The sequence below is a fragment of the Heteronotia binoei genome, chromosome 5, assembly GCF_032191835.1.
Source record: "Heteronotia binoei isolate CCM8104 ecotype False Entrance Well chromosome 5, APGP_CSIRO_Hbin_v1, whole genome shotgun sequence".
Taxonomy (NCBI): domain Eukaryota; kingdom Metazoa; phylum Chordata; class Lepidosauria; order Squamata; family Gekkonidae; genus Heteronotia; species Heteronotia binoei.
Genome location: NC_083227.1, coordinates 107,296,845 through 107,310,468, shown reverse-complemented (window position 1 = coordinate 107,310,468; position 13,624 = coordinate 107,296,845).

The following is a 13,624-nucleotide window of genomic DNA, read 5'->3' as shown; positions in this document are numbered from 1 at the left end:
CCTTTTGGGCTCTTATGGAAGAGAATTGTTCTTTAGGCATTCTGGTCCCAAACTATTTAAGGTCTTCAGAGTCTGCTCCCACACTTCAGGTTGTGCCCCAAAACAAAACTAGAGCCTGTGAGATCTGTGAGCCCTGGAGAGGTATGCTTATTACAACATATCCTGTACAGCAAGCTAGCTGCCATTTTTTACACTGATTGGATTACCAAAGACTTTCAAAAGGCAGTACCATAGCAGAAATCTAGGAGTCTTTATGGTGTTGCTCCATTTTCAGGAGGATTCATAGATGGATTACTGCCAAAGATGGTAGAAGGAGTTTCAAGGTATGGATTTCATTTGCACTTCCACAAATGATGTGGGATTTAAGAGTGCTTCTGATCTGTAAAACCAAACATTCAAGGGGGTGCAATCTCATTCAGTATTGGCTGAATACTATGTCCATAGTCTAGCAAACCGAAAAACCAAAAACGCCTCTCCTAACCAACTGCTATGGCATTTTTGACCTATGAGGCCATGGTAGGTGACATTATTATTTAGGGATCTCTTCAGTGAAATCAAGGACACACTTCAATGAATAAATATTTGAACTGGGTGGCATGGCTGACACTTCTGAAGATCAAGAAGTATACATATCAGAATAGTCAACTGTAGCCAGTCAAGTCAACACAAAAATATTTTGTTTTAACAGTGGTAAGATATTTGAGAAGCTGCAGTACATGCCTAGAAGATACTACATTTCTGCTGTCTGTTCCCATCCTTTGCCAATTTTTTTAACAGTATTCTAAGAACTGATGCCAGCATGGTACAGAATTGTTAATGTACTTCTCTTCCATTAATGTGTAGGAATAGATCTTCAGTAAACAGAGCATTCCTCCCGTAGTGGAAACGGAACCTTAGATCCAACTCAAAGACCTTTTAAAAACTTTTATAAGGTTGTCTATATTTACTTCTGGTGACAAAGAATTCTGTTAGTTATCTGTTGGTGTTGGGTAAGAATTACATTTTCATTGTAAAACTGCTGAATGTTGCATTGTCTAGCTGCCCTACATTTTTAATTATTATGTGGAAAGATAAATAATTTTCTCCCTCTTCCCTGTCTCTAGTTCAAACTGATTATTTTTTAAATTTGCAGTCACTTTTTGAAGAAGAAGAAGCCGACTGCAGATTTATACCCCGCCCTTCTCTCTGAATCAGAGTCTCAGAATGGCTTACAATCTCCTTTATCTCCTTCCCCCACAACAGACACCCAGTGAGGTGGGTGGGGCTGAGAGAGTTCTCACAGCAGCTGCCCTTTCAAGGATAACTCCTACGAGAGCTATTGCTAACCCAAGGACATTCCAGCAGCTGCAAGTGGAGGAGTGGGGAATTAAACCCAGTTCTCCCAGATAAGAGTCCACATATTTAACCACAACACCAAACTGGCCACAAATGCACAAGGAAGCTCCCAGACTCCATTTGCATATCAGGCCACACACCCCTGAAACCAAGTTAGCCGGAACTATGTTCCTGCGCGTTCCTGCTCAAAAAAAAGCCCTGTATTCTCGTAACAAATATATATGTATATAAGAAGTATGTATTCTCACCTTTGCCTGTGCATTGCCATACTACTTTTAAGAAGCTCCTTAACACCTTGAGACCTAATTTGCCTCTTATTTTTCTGATTAAAATAAAAACTGGCTGTCATCTACATGAATTAAAAAAGCAAAATGAACTTGCTAAATTTTCTGCAGTTTTGCCAACATATTCAGTACTACTATTTTATGTAACTAGCATGCTCCCAGAAACTAAGTTTTTGGGCTTTGGTATTAAACTAAAAAAGAAGAAAGGAAAACATTCCTTATTGAGTAACCATTTGTTGATCTAAGCAATGAAAAATGAAAATATGATTTCATCTCCAACTTGTTAGATTTCATCAAAAGATGTACAGATTGCCTGTGTTACACTGTGCAAATTTTTCTGTCTAAAACATACCAGTACATATGAAGTAGTAAGTGGAAAGAGTTAAAAAGACTTACTCAGAATGTACTGGGGAAGTATAGCTGAAAGACTATAAAATTAGTGTTCTATTAATATTTTTCATATTGAATAGAATATGGAGGTTAAACCGGGTTCATTCCAGAGTTGTCTGAATTCAATGTAGGTCAAGTCCCTATTCTCTGGTTAATAGGCAGCAGCATTCTGTCCCCTTCTACCATGCATTGGTGCCAAGCACTGCCAATTATACATACAATAAGCTACACTGCATTATGAAACACCTGGGGGTTGTATTCTGAGCCTGAACATTAATGACAGAAGCTTCTTCTTCAGCTGGTGAACTGCAGAATCCAGCTCTATGGTTTGGCACTGTGTTTCTCTTTCACAGTCACTTTTAACAGTGTTATACATCTGTTTCCCTGGACGTATTATCTCTTGCCTTTGGCACCTCTGAATAGTCACTTCAGTAATGACACCTTTTTTTAAAAAAAGTCTTTGCGATCAGGACATGAACTGAACAGGGTGCTTAAAGATGCAGGTAAAAATTGGCAGCAGTTTGCAGGCAGAATATTCAGGTATCCAGATATCAGCTTTTTGGAATTCTCTATCTGCTTTAAGAATGTACATAGATTGACAAGGATATAAATTGTAGAACAGGTCCTCTGTGACTGAAAGAAATAGTCACCTAGAAGTATTTTGCATCATATGTGGGGCAGGATTTCAAACACATTGTCCTGAAGCTACTTATTCTCCCATTCAATATTCCTTATGTGTGTGTGTGTGTGGTACTGAGAATTGGTCAGGTTTAATTATTCCAGAATGCTATTACATTCCAGCCATACAGAGCCTCTTTTACAGCTTACACCATTATAAAATATAAGTAGTCCAAATTTGCCATGAAAGAACACCACAAATGCTCGCATGCCTCTTTAGAGAGTTCTAGCAGTCTCATGATTTTGTTGATTCCAATGTTTCTCTAACGGAAGATACACTTACAGAAGAAGAAGAAGAAGAAGAAGAAGAAGAAGAAGAAGAAGAAGAAGAAGAAGAAGAAGAAGAAGAAGAAGAAGAGATTGGATTTATACCCCATCCTTCAGCTGGAGTCTCAGAGCAGTTTACAATCTCCTTTCCCTTCCTTTCCCCACAACAGATACCTTGTGAAATAGGTGGGGCTGAGAGAGCTCTTTGGAGAACTGTGACTGACTCTAGGTCACACCAGTAGCTGCATATAGAGGAGTAGGGAATCAAACCTGGTTCTCCTAGATTACAGTCCACACATTTAACCACTATGATGTATGATGCATAATGGAAGCATGCTGGAAGTGCACTTTCTCAAAGGCATCCTTAGAAGGCTTCTTCCTTGACATCATAAGAAACATAAGAAGTAAGATTTTGTTCGCATGGTTGACTGAATCCTACATGACTGACTTTGTCATAGTGTATTATTAGACAGTTTCTACAGGTTCACACACTGTGAGTGCGTTAGATGGCTCAAATCCAATCATGTGTTCAATTCTTTTGTAGAACTGATGCTTGGCAACTCTGAAAGACCACTGTGTGACTTCAGAAAGGTTGGCAATTTCCCCCTCTAGTGTCTTCTGTATATCTGTCACTTCTCAAGAAAAATTTCAAACTTTTTGGTTCTGTATAGTAGAATCTCTTATTAAAAATAATATCCTTCAAAAATTGTTTTTAATCATAATTTGCTTTACTTTTAAATGGAATCCATTCTCAGTTAAATATCTTTAGCAGCCTGCTCTCTCTATGCCTGGAATTCTTCGGCCCTTTGTGAGCCGCCCTGAGCCTGCTTCGGCATTGAGGGCAGGATATATATTAAAATTTATTATTATTATTATTTTGCATCAACAGCTTTAACTTTTTATTTTTGTTTTTAAAGTACAGATGTATAGTGTTTTATATCCTGCACTCACCTCCTAGATCTGAATTTGTCTATAAATGACACATTTCTTATTTGCTATTTATTGATTTATGAAGATATATCTTCATTTGCTTATTGTGTAAATTCTTGCAATCTGACCAGAATTGTTTGTTTTTGATTTTAACTCTTCCTATTCTGAATAAAAATAAAAAGAATATGGGGGGGGGGGGGGAAGAAAGGTTGGCAATTTGCCATGCTTTGCTAAAGGTAAAGGAAGTCCCCTGTGCAAGGACCAGTCATTTCCGACTCTGGGTTGATATCGCATCATGACATTTTCATGGCAGACTTTTTTAATGAGGTGCTTTGTCATTGCTTTCCCCAGTAATCTACACTTTACCCCCAGCAAGCTGGGTACTCATTTTACTGACCTTGGAAGGATGGAAGGCTGAGTCAACCTTGACCCGGCTACCTGAACCCAGAATCTGCAGGGATCAAACAGGTCATGGGCAGAGCTTGGTCTGCAGTACTGCTGCTTATCACTCTGTGCCACATGCTAGGTGAATATATTTCTTCCTTGCCAGATGATCAATAACTTCTTCCTAACCAAAGCCTCCGCCTTTGTAAAGAGTAAACCTAGTAACTAATGTTTCCATAATATCTCAGGCAACAAATAGGAAACTTGTTTTAATTAGCCTAGAGTAGTACCTTTTAAACAGAGTTCTGATAAGAACCTCCACTTAGATTACACAGATACATCCATATTCTATGCTAGAAGTTTGCTCTAGGAGTTCCATGCAAGGCAGTTTCCTCACTGAGTTCTATTTTGGGGGGGGAGGGGCAGATGGAACCATTTTTGTAAGTGAAGTCTGACATTCTGACTCCATTTGCCAAAACATATAGATATGGATCCTGTAATAAGTTTTTGTGAGCCCAAAGCACTAGTGGATTTCTCCAGTAAATGCTGCCTGTGCTGACAGAATCCATTCAACTGGATTTCAGATATTCCTAACATTTCTGACACAAGCCAGGGACTTCTCATCTATCTGTGCCTTGGAATATTTTGAGGTATTTCCTTGATATTACTGACTTCTCTTTAAATTCACTGGCTGCCTCGTACCAAGGCAGGGTAACACATAGCACACAGAGTTCCAGTAATAAGCCTGTGGTGCAACACAAGTTGGTTTACTGCACAGAAAGACAGCAATTGGCCGTGCTGAAAATCGTTGCATCCATCACTTAGCCATTTAACAAGTCCTATCTGTGTTCCTGAAGCACCAATCAATGTACTAACCTGGCAGTAACAATTAATAGTCACATACCAAGTACTGTAGACACTGCACTGCTATTCATTCTGCTTCCTTTCTTTAAATAAGCTAGCCTTTCAACTAGTGTTTTAGGAAAGTTATTTTTTATTCCAGAAGTGAAAATCATACATTTACAGTTACAGATACATGTCATGGAAAAGCCAGTAATGTTTTTAACAAATATATGGATTTTTTTTAAGGAGAGAAAATGGAATAAGATGCTAAGGTGGAGGACCAGAAATCACATGGAGGCAGAACTGAGTGAGAATGCCTGTGTGCTATTTTTTCTCTAAAGCTAGAAGGAAGGAATATCTTGGTGCTCCCCACCATTATCTAAATTATTGCATTGTTCCTTGGAAGCTGTGCTTCAGTTGCTGTAGAACATTAGTTCTAGCACAGTATGCCATGCCATGGTGCCTCTTGTGTGATTAACTGCATGTCTCAAGGGATGAAGGACCTGTCCAAGTGCTGGAATGAATCTGTTGAAGAGCTTTTCTGGCTTCCTCAGGTGAAGCTGATTGAAATCCATACAAGCAAGACTAATTTGCAGAGTTTGAGATGCCTTCTACTCTAGCACAACTAACCACCGCTCCCTCTTAGAAAGCTAGTTCAGTTCTTACTAGCAAGGTAGATAAATGCTCCTGCTTGTTGTGGTACAGTTGGGCAACCTCTGTTAAAACAGCTGCCATAAATCATACTTCTAAATTGTCTTCTAAGCTGTGGGTTTATTTTAGGGGATGCAAAAAAAGTGTAGCAACAACACACAGTTTGTAAAGCAACTGTAATCTTATGCATGTTGGATAAGATAAGGCTAAAATAAACCAATATCCACTGCTCTTTATGTTATAAGCTAACAACAGCAGTGTACTGTACCTATACATTCATACAGAAATAGCAGTAGTACTAGTTTCAGCAGATATCTGGTTTCATAGTTGTGTTCATACCTTGAATCCTAAGGTACTATTCTGCTGAAGCAGCAGCAGCCATTCCTCTGGTGGAATTCTTCTTCTCATTGTTATTGTTGTTGTTATTAAATTTTTATATGCCATCTCTTGCTGCCAAGTGATCTCAAGGTGGCTAACAACAAGTAAAATATTAACAGAAATCAATTAAAAACCAATACAAATAAAACTAAATGGCAGCTCACATAACCAGACCCAACTAATGAAAAGCTAAATGGAAGAGCTCTGCTTTGCAGGCCATGTGGAACTTAGATATGTCCCTCAGGGCCTGTGTACCATCTGACAAAAATGGCCCTCATCCTGGTAGATGCCAGGTGAGCATCCTAGGGGCCAGGGACCACAAACATGTTATGGGACTGAAAAATGCAAATTTTGGAGGGAACACTTTGGAAGAGGTGGTCCACCAGGTATGAAGGTCCCAGACCATTTAAGGCTTTAAAGGTAATCACCAGCACCTTAAATTTGATCCAGAACTCAATTAGCAGCCAATACAACTATTTTAAGACAGCTATTTTAAGAGATATTATCTCTCCAAGGAGAACTTGTCAGCAATCTTGCCACTGTATTTTGAATGGCCTGTAATTTCTGGAGCACCTTCAGGGGCAGCCCTACTTGGAACACACCACAGTAGTCTAGTGGCGAGGTGGCCATGGCATGGATCACTGTGGCTAGGTCAGAATGGGACAGATACGGAGACAGTTGGTGGGCTTGGTGCAAATAGAAAACACTGTCCATGCCACTGCTGGCACCTGCTTGTCTAGGGACAAGGAGGAGTCAAGCCAGACCCGCAGACTCTTCCCAGAGTCAACTAATGAAAGTTGGACCTCATCAGGAGTTGGGAGCTGAAGATCCTCCCCCCTAATAGTCCAGCCCTCCCCAGCCAGATGATCTCTTAACTTCAACCAGCTCTGTTTCAACCAAGGGACCAAAGCCTCAAGGCAGTGGGCCAGATCTGCCAGTGCAAAGTATGGCTGCTTATCCAGCAGGAAGAAGATCTGGGTGTCATCTGCATATTGGGGGCATCCAACTCTGAATCTCCTAAGGAACTTCAATAGAGGATGCATATTGTGTGTATGTGTGTAGGGAAAGAATTGTGCCTTGCAGAGCCCCATACTTGAGAGAAAGCTCAGCAGAACACTTATCCTCAGTGGCTACCCTACAATGGCATCCCTGGAGGAATGAAAGAGGCCAGGTGGTTGACCAGGATCAAATGATTAGCGTAGGGCACGGAGTCCCCCGCCAATCACCAGCTGTGACGGGAAGTTTAACAGGTCAGGATTGGCCTGACCTGTCCAGTAGGCTGTACCGGGGTTTGTACATAAGCGGGACCCGGCCCGTGTGTTCGCTCTCTCACAACGTGCTCCGAATAAAGAATGTTGCCCAACTCGCGTCTCCCGTTTGAGTACGTTATAGGTACACAATGGAAAAGTACTTTGCCTGGAAGTAGAAGGATTAAGAATGGAGGCAACTTAACACCCTTCCAAAACCAAATTCAAGAGAAGTATCTCCAACATAGAAGGTATTTACTAGCAGGGCTTTTTTTTGTAGCAGGAATTCTTTACATATTAGGCCACACAACCCTGATGTAGCCAATCCTCCAAGAGCTTACAGGGCCTACTGTAAACTCCAGGAAGATTGGTTATATCAGGGGTATGTGGCCTAATATGCAACATTCCTGCTACCAAAAAAGCCCTGTTCACTGGAATTGTTTACTCATTTGAGTGATGGTTGTACACATTTTGATAAATGGACTGGGATCAACAGGTGACATTCAAGTGAAGGATCCTTGGCTAAACACTTGTCACTTCTGTGTTTGACTACAGAGCACTGCAATTGCATGAGATAGGAAAGGCGGAACACTTTTTAAAAATGCAGGGATCTGACTTAATCCTGGCCCCATTTGTGGCACCATGGGGAGGGGTAAGAGGAAAGGCAGCCTTTTGCTGGGTGGAGGAGGCGAGGTCAGGCCAAGCACAGGAAGCAGGGGCCTGCCCCAACCAACAACTACTTAGGTGCAGCGCCGCCGCCTCCTGCCTTCTTTGGCCATCGAATTGCTGGGCCCACCCTCCCAGCCCTTTATTTATGTGTGTGTGGGGGGGTGGGGGGTGGGTTTGTTTGTTTTTTAGGGGTTGCATATGGGTTGTCTTGATTTTCTTGCCACAACTTGGTGGTGTCAGCATAGGACTGGATCCATTCTTTGGAAAATCAGCCTGTGTGCCCACTTCCACAGTGTAGGGGTCCTCTTAAGGGATCTTGGCATGAGGGGTGACTAAGGTGCCCAGCCTGGGGGCATATAAACTGGGGGATTACCCTCATGCTCAGGTGGCAGGGGAGACCATCCCTGGGCTTCTGCCCTAGTGGAATCCCTAACCCTCCATCCCAAGGTAACCAGCGGAGCATCGACTGGCAAGCGAATCAGTCGATGAGTGGGATCCTTACCCCATGCTGTGCCAAGGCTTACTACAGGTGTAACCAATAAAATTGTGGCCAATTTTATTCCACTTTTTTTCTGAAAATGGTGTGCTTCTGTGTTGTTTCCATTGAAACTGTGAATTAAACTAGAATGTGTTAGTAGGGAGGAATTTTGCCTGGGGTGCCTGCCTTGGCCCCTCCCCTTGACGCTAGAGCCACAAACCCATACGTTTCTGATATGATTTGCTAACAGGCAATAACAGTACACAAATTATTAATTTACTTATGCAAGAAAGGGATGCTACATTATTGCTTTCTAAAACAAGTGACTATTTCAACAGCAACCAATTTTTTTGTGCATGCACATGTGAGAGAAGCTGACTTTGGATGGTCTACTGAACATTCCTATATGCACCGGGCATTTCCCATGGAAGATCTCATGGAGAAATGGCAGCTAGTTTGTAAGCTAACTTCACATTATAAAAATCAGAAACATGCATTGTGGACAAAGTATCCTATTACAGTGTCCTGGCTTGGGTGGCCCATGCTAGCCTGATCTCATTAGATCTTGAAAGCTAAACTGGATTGGGCTTGGCTATTACTTGGATGGAAGACTACCAAGGAAGTTTAGGGTTGCTATGCAGAGACCTCTGAAGATCTTTTGCCTTGGAAACTCTATAGGGTCTCCATAAGTCAGCTGTGACTTAACAGCACTTTCCATCACCACAACATTGTGGGATTCAGTACTGCTACAGTACCACTTCAGTACGCCTAGGCTGATCATTCTTCAGAATTATTACAACATTGCTTTCCCACCAGATAGTGCAATACCATCTCTGTACCTGAGACAGAAAGAAAACAGAAATAGCAGAGCTAGTAAACCAGCAGTATAATTAGATCTGCTGGTTGGGTAAAATTGGGTGATAAATTAAGAGTGGGTCCTACTGGAAGCATCCCCCATGGTATTGATCAGCTTCAGGTGATCTGAAAACTTTCAGAGGGAAATTTATTAATTAGGCAGTGACATCCAATTCCCTTTCCTCATTCCTGTATCAGGAATGTGGTTTTCTTGTCTGCTTGTTCCTTTGATGAAGACAGCAGGTAAATTTCTTTAACTGCCCCTCTTTATCTATGTCCAGAGGGCACTGAAGTGGAAGCGCGAAACATGGAAAAGATCATTAGACAGGGAAGGATAGTATTTGACTTTGGTTTCCTCAGAGATCACCTGGTTTTCTTAGCACTCTCATCTTTAGTCCTGTTAACTCTATTGATATTTTTAATACAAACCAATTCATTCCCATGACCATCTCCCACCATCAAATACTCCATTTTCACAGAAAATCTCAGTATAACACTGTATCTCTTGCCAACAAGTTTTGTGGAAAGTGGGTTTTCCCCCCCTCTCTTGCCTCAGTCAATATAAAAACCTGGGAAACATCATGAAGCTTTTCCTTAGATTTATATTTAGTGTCTAGTTAGCCAAAGGGCCCAGATGTTCCTGATGTGATTTATATATTTTTTCACAGGTCCTTAAAGTTAAATCTGTTTCCCTTTGAAATTGACTACTTGAAGCAGAGGTGAAAAGGGTAAACAATTTTATAAGTCATAAAGCTTTTAGAGTTCTATGAAACTGCCAGTACTGTTCTCCCTACCTCAAATGGGTTATGGTATGGCAACAAATAGATGCACACAGAGTCTCACCTTTATTGACAGCTGGTCTGGATTTCTTCACCTTTGTTAGTCTTTGGATTATGCTTTTTTAGATTCTGCCGCAGAAATTATGAAGAGCGGATACTTACTGCCCATCTTAGACAGCTTTATTCAGAATCAAATTGACTTCCACATGCACAGCCTGATGTAGGATACAGCTGAGCTTGAAAAACCCAAACCTTCGAGCTGGATAGAATACAGATTTATGGCTCCACCTCCAAATGTAAGGTCTCTCTTCTTTCTTGTTCACATCTGGCATCTGTAGAGGAGCCAAAACACAGATAGGTTAGGCTAGGGAGTGGCTTTCCCATTTGGGGGATGGCTTGGGCTGGGTGGGCACACAACATGGTGGAAGTTAAAAGTCAGTACCTCAGGTGTGATGATGAAAGTGATATTCCCCCAAATGAGGACATTTCTAAGGAGGACATTTCTAAGGATGAGTCATCAGTATTTATTATTTTTAAAAAACATATCTATGCCACCTTTCCACCCAATTCAGGATCCCCAAGGCAGGGAACATTACAACAAAATGTTAAAACGTTAAAAGATTTCATATACCAAAGAATACACTAAATATACCAAAGAATACACTAAATATACCAAAGAATATACTAAATATAAAACATGCAGCTGAATGGCAAGGCCTTGTGGGGAGCATCTCATTTTCCCTTCTCCCACTATCTTCTTTCCCTTTATGAAAGTTCTCATAGCCTCTCACCTTTTGCTGCTTCCTTATTTTCTTCCCACCCACCTGCCAACCTGCCTTTATCTCCACCGCCCATCTTCAGCTTTCTATCCTCCTCTCACCCAGAAGCCACAGGAAAGCCATGGCCAAATTAAACAATGCTGACAGCTGGGCTGGGTCCAATTGTACAGTGATACCACTGGATCCAGTTCCAGAGTAGGGAACCTAGAATGACTTCCTGAGAAAGTCATTTACCCTTGAATTCATCTCCCTACACTATTTCCTCATTCTCACCTCCTGGCAACCACAATATCCTCGCTGTTCTCTGTTTTCTTCTGTCCTCTCAGCCCACCTACATTCTTGTTTGAGATGTTTGAGAGCTGCAAGACATGAACATCAGATGTTTGAGAGCTCCAGGACATGAATGTCAGATGTTTGAGAGCTGCGAGACAGGAACATCAGGTGTTCAAGAGCCACAAAATAGTTGGAAGGAAGGAAGGGGTAGAAAAAGAGCAACTTTAAATGCATTCTCCAAGCTGTTGGCTGGCTTGGAAAGGTGATTTAAAAAGACAAATGCCTTCTCCAAGCTGGCTGAAGAGGCAGTGGGGGCTTTGAGAGCCACACAAAATATGTGAAAGAGCCACATGTGGCTCCCGAGCTGCAGTTTGGCCACCCTGATTGATATCTTGCCTTTCTCCACAATGGAGATCCAAAACAGCTTACATTATTCTGCTGTCCTCCATTTTATCCTCACAACAATACATTGAGGTAGGTTAGACTGAGAATTTGTGACTCATCCATGGTCACCCAGTGATCTCTCATGGCAAAGTGGAGACTCAAAACTGAGTCTCCCAGATACTAGTATGAAGCTCTAACCACACCACACTGGTTTTCATGAGGTGTTGAACAGTAGCAAGCAGCTGGGTGTGTCATGCAAGTAACATGATAACAGTTTATTGGTGGCTGCTGTTGGGCCTGGCCTCAATGATTCTTCCTTCAAAGGCTGAAACAGCACTGGAAAGGCTGTTGAGAGAAACCAAGACTGGCTATTGTGGTTGTCTAGCCACTGTAATTGTTTAGGCCCATTGTGAAGAAAAATACAATGGACTCTAGAAAAAGGCTCTGTGTGAGTATCCCCTCACTCTTGCTGTCTTCCCACCCCAACCCCCACAACTTTCCACTCACCCTCCAATTACCACCCCCAACCACCTCTTCCTCTCAACTACCCCCACACCCTTGGCATACCACTACTTTGCCACCCATGACATTCACTCCCTCCCTCCCTGCTGTCTTTCCACCCACCTATGGCTAAAACAGATGCCAGCTCCCCCCACACACACCTGTTTGTGTGGCATCCCTGTGTCTGTGGTGGCTCAAAGTCCTGAAACAAAGCCCAGAATTGAGATAAGCAGGGCTTTTTTGTAGTGGGAACTCCTTTGCATATTAGGCCACAGCTCCCTGATGTAGCCAATTCTCTAAGAGCTTACAGGGCTTTTGCTACAGGGCCTACTGTAAGCTCCAGGAGGATTAGCTACATTAGGGGGGTGCAGCTTACTATGCAAAGGAGTTCCTGCAGCCTCTACCTAGGAAAAGGACAATCTTTCTCCACAGTGTGGGGGGGACCAAAGCAGCTTACATCATTCCCCCCCTTTGATATGCACAACAATCATGTGAGGTAGGTTAGGCTGAAATTCTGTGACTGGTCCAAAATCACCCAGTCAGCTTCCACAGCAAGAACCTGGGTCTGGCAGACCCTACTCTGAAGTGCTAACTGTGCTGAACAGGAGTGAGCAGCCAGGCCTAGGGTAGCCAACCTCAGGTAAAACCTGAAGAGCTCCTGGTATCACAACTGAACTCCAGGACACAGATCTCTCTCCCCCTGGAGAAAATAACTGCTTTGAAGGATGGACTCCATGGCATTATATTCAGCTGAGGCCTCTCCCCAAACTCTGGCTTCCTTAGATTCCACCATAAAATCTCCAGGAATTTCCCAACCTGGAGCTGGCAACCCTAGTCAGGACTGGCCCAAATGAGGGGCTGGAGGGTGGGGTTGCTCTTTGAGCAACATGTGGCTCAGCTGGAGAGAGGGTAGATGAATCATCCCCAATACAGTTAGGCTTTTCTATCTATAGGATTAATACTTTCCATTATTTTAATTTAATTTAATTTGTGCCGTATATCCTGCCCTATCCCGCAAAATGGGCTCAGGGCGGCTTACAACATTGAGAACATTACAATAACAATAAATAAAGCATATTAACAAAATTAATCTCATAAATATAAACATAAAGATTAAAACAAAAACACCATAGTTCAGACAATTGGCCCAGCCTGAGACCACAATTCAAACAGTTGGTACAATTTCAGCTAATTGGCACAGCTTAGGCACAACTTCAAATAATTAACACCACTTAAAACTGTAATTCAAACACTTGGCACATTTTGAAAGATTTTAACTCCCCTGGGTAGATTTTTTTTCCTCCAGATATTTCGGCAAACCTGGGGCATTCCCCCCACCCCCCACCACTTGTGTATTGATCTATCTTGTCTATTCATGGCTCTGACCTGTGGATTCAACTATCCACAGATTTGGCCACATTGAGATTTAGATTAACTGACATCTAACTTAATTAAATAAAATATAATTTAACCCTCCCAAGGTTTAAAAAAACCAAGCTATACTCAGGGCTTTTTTTGT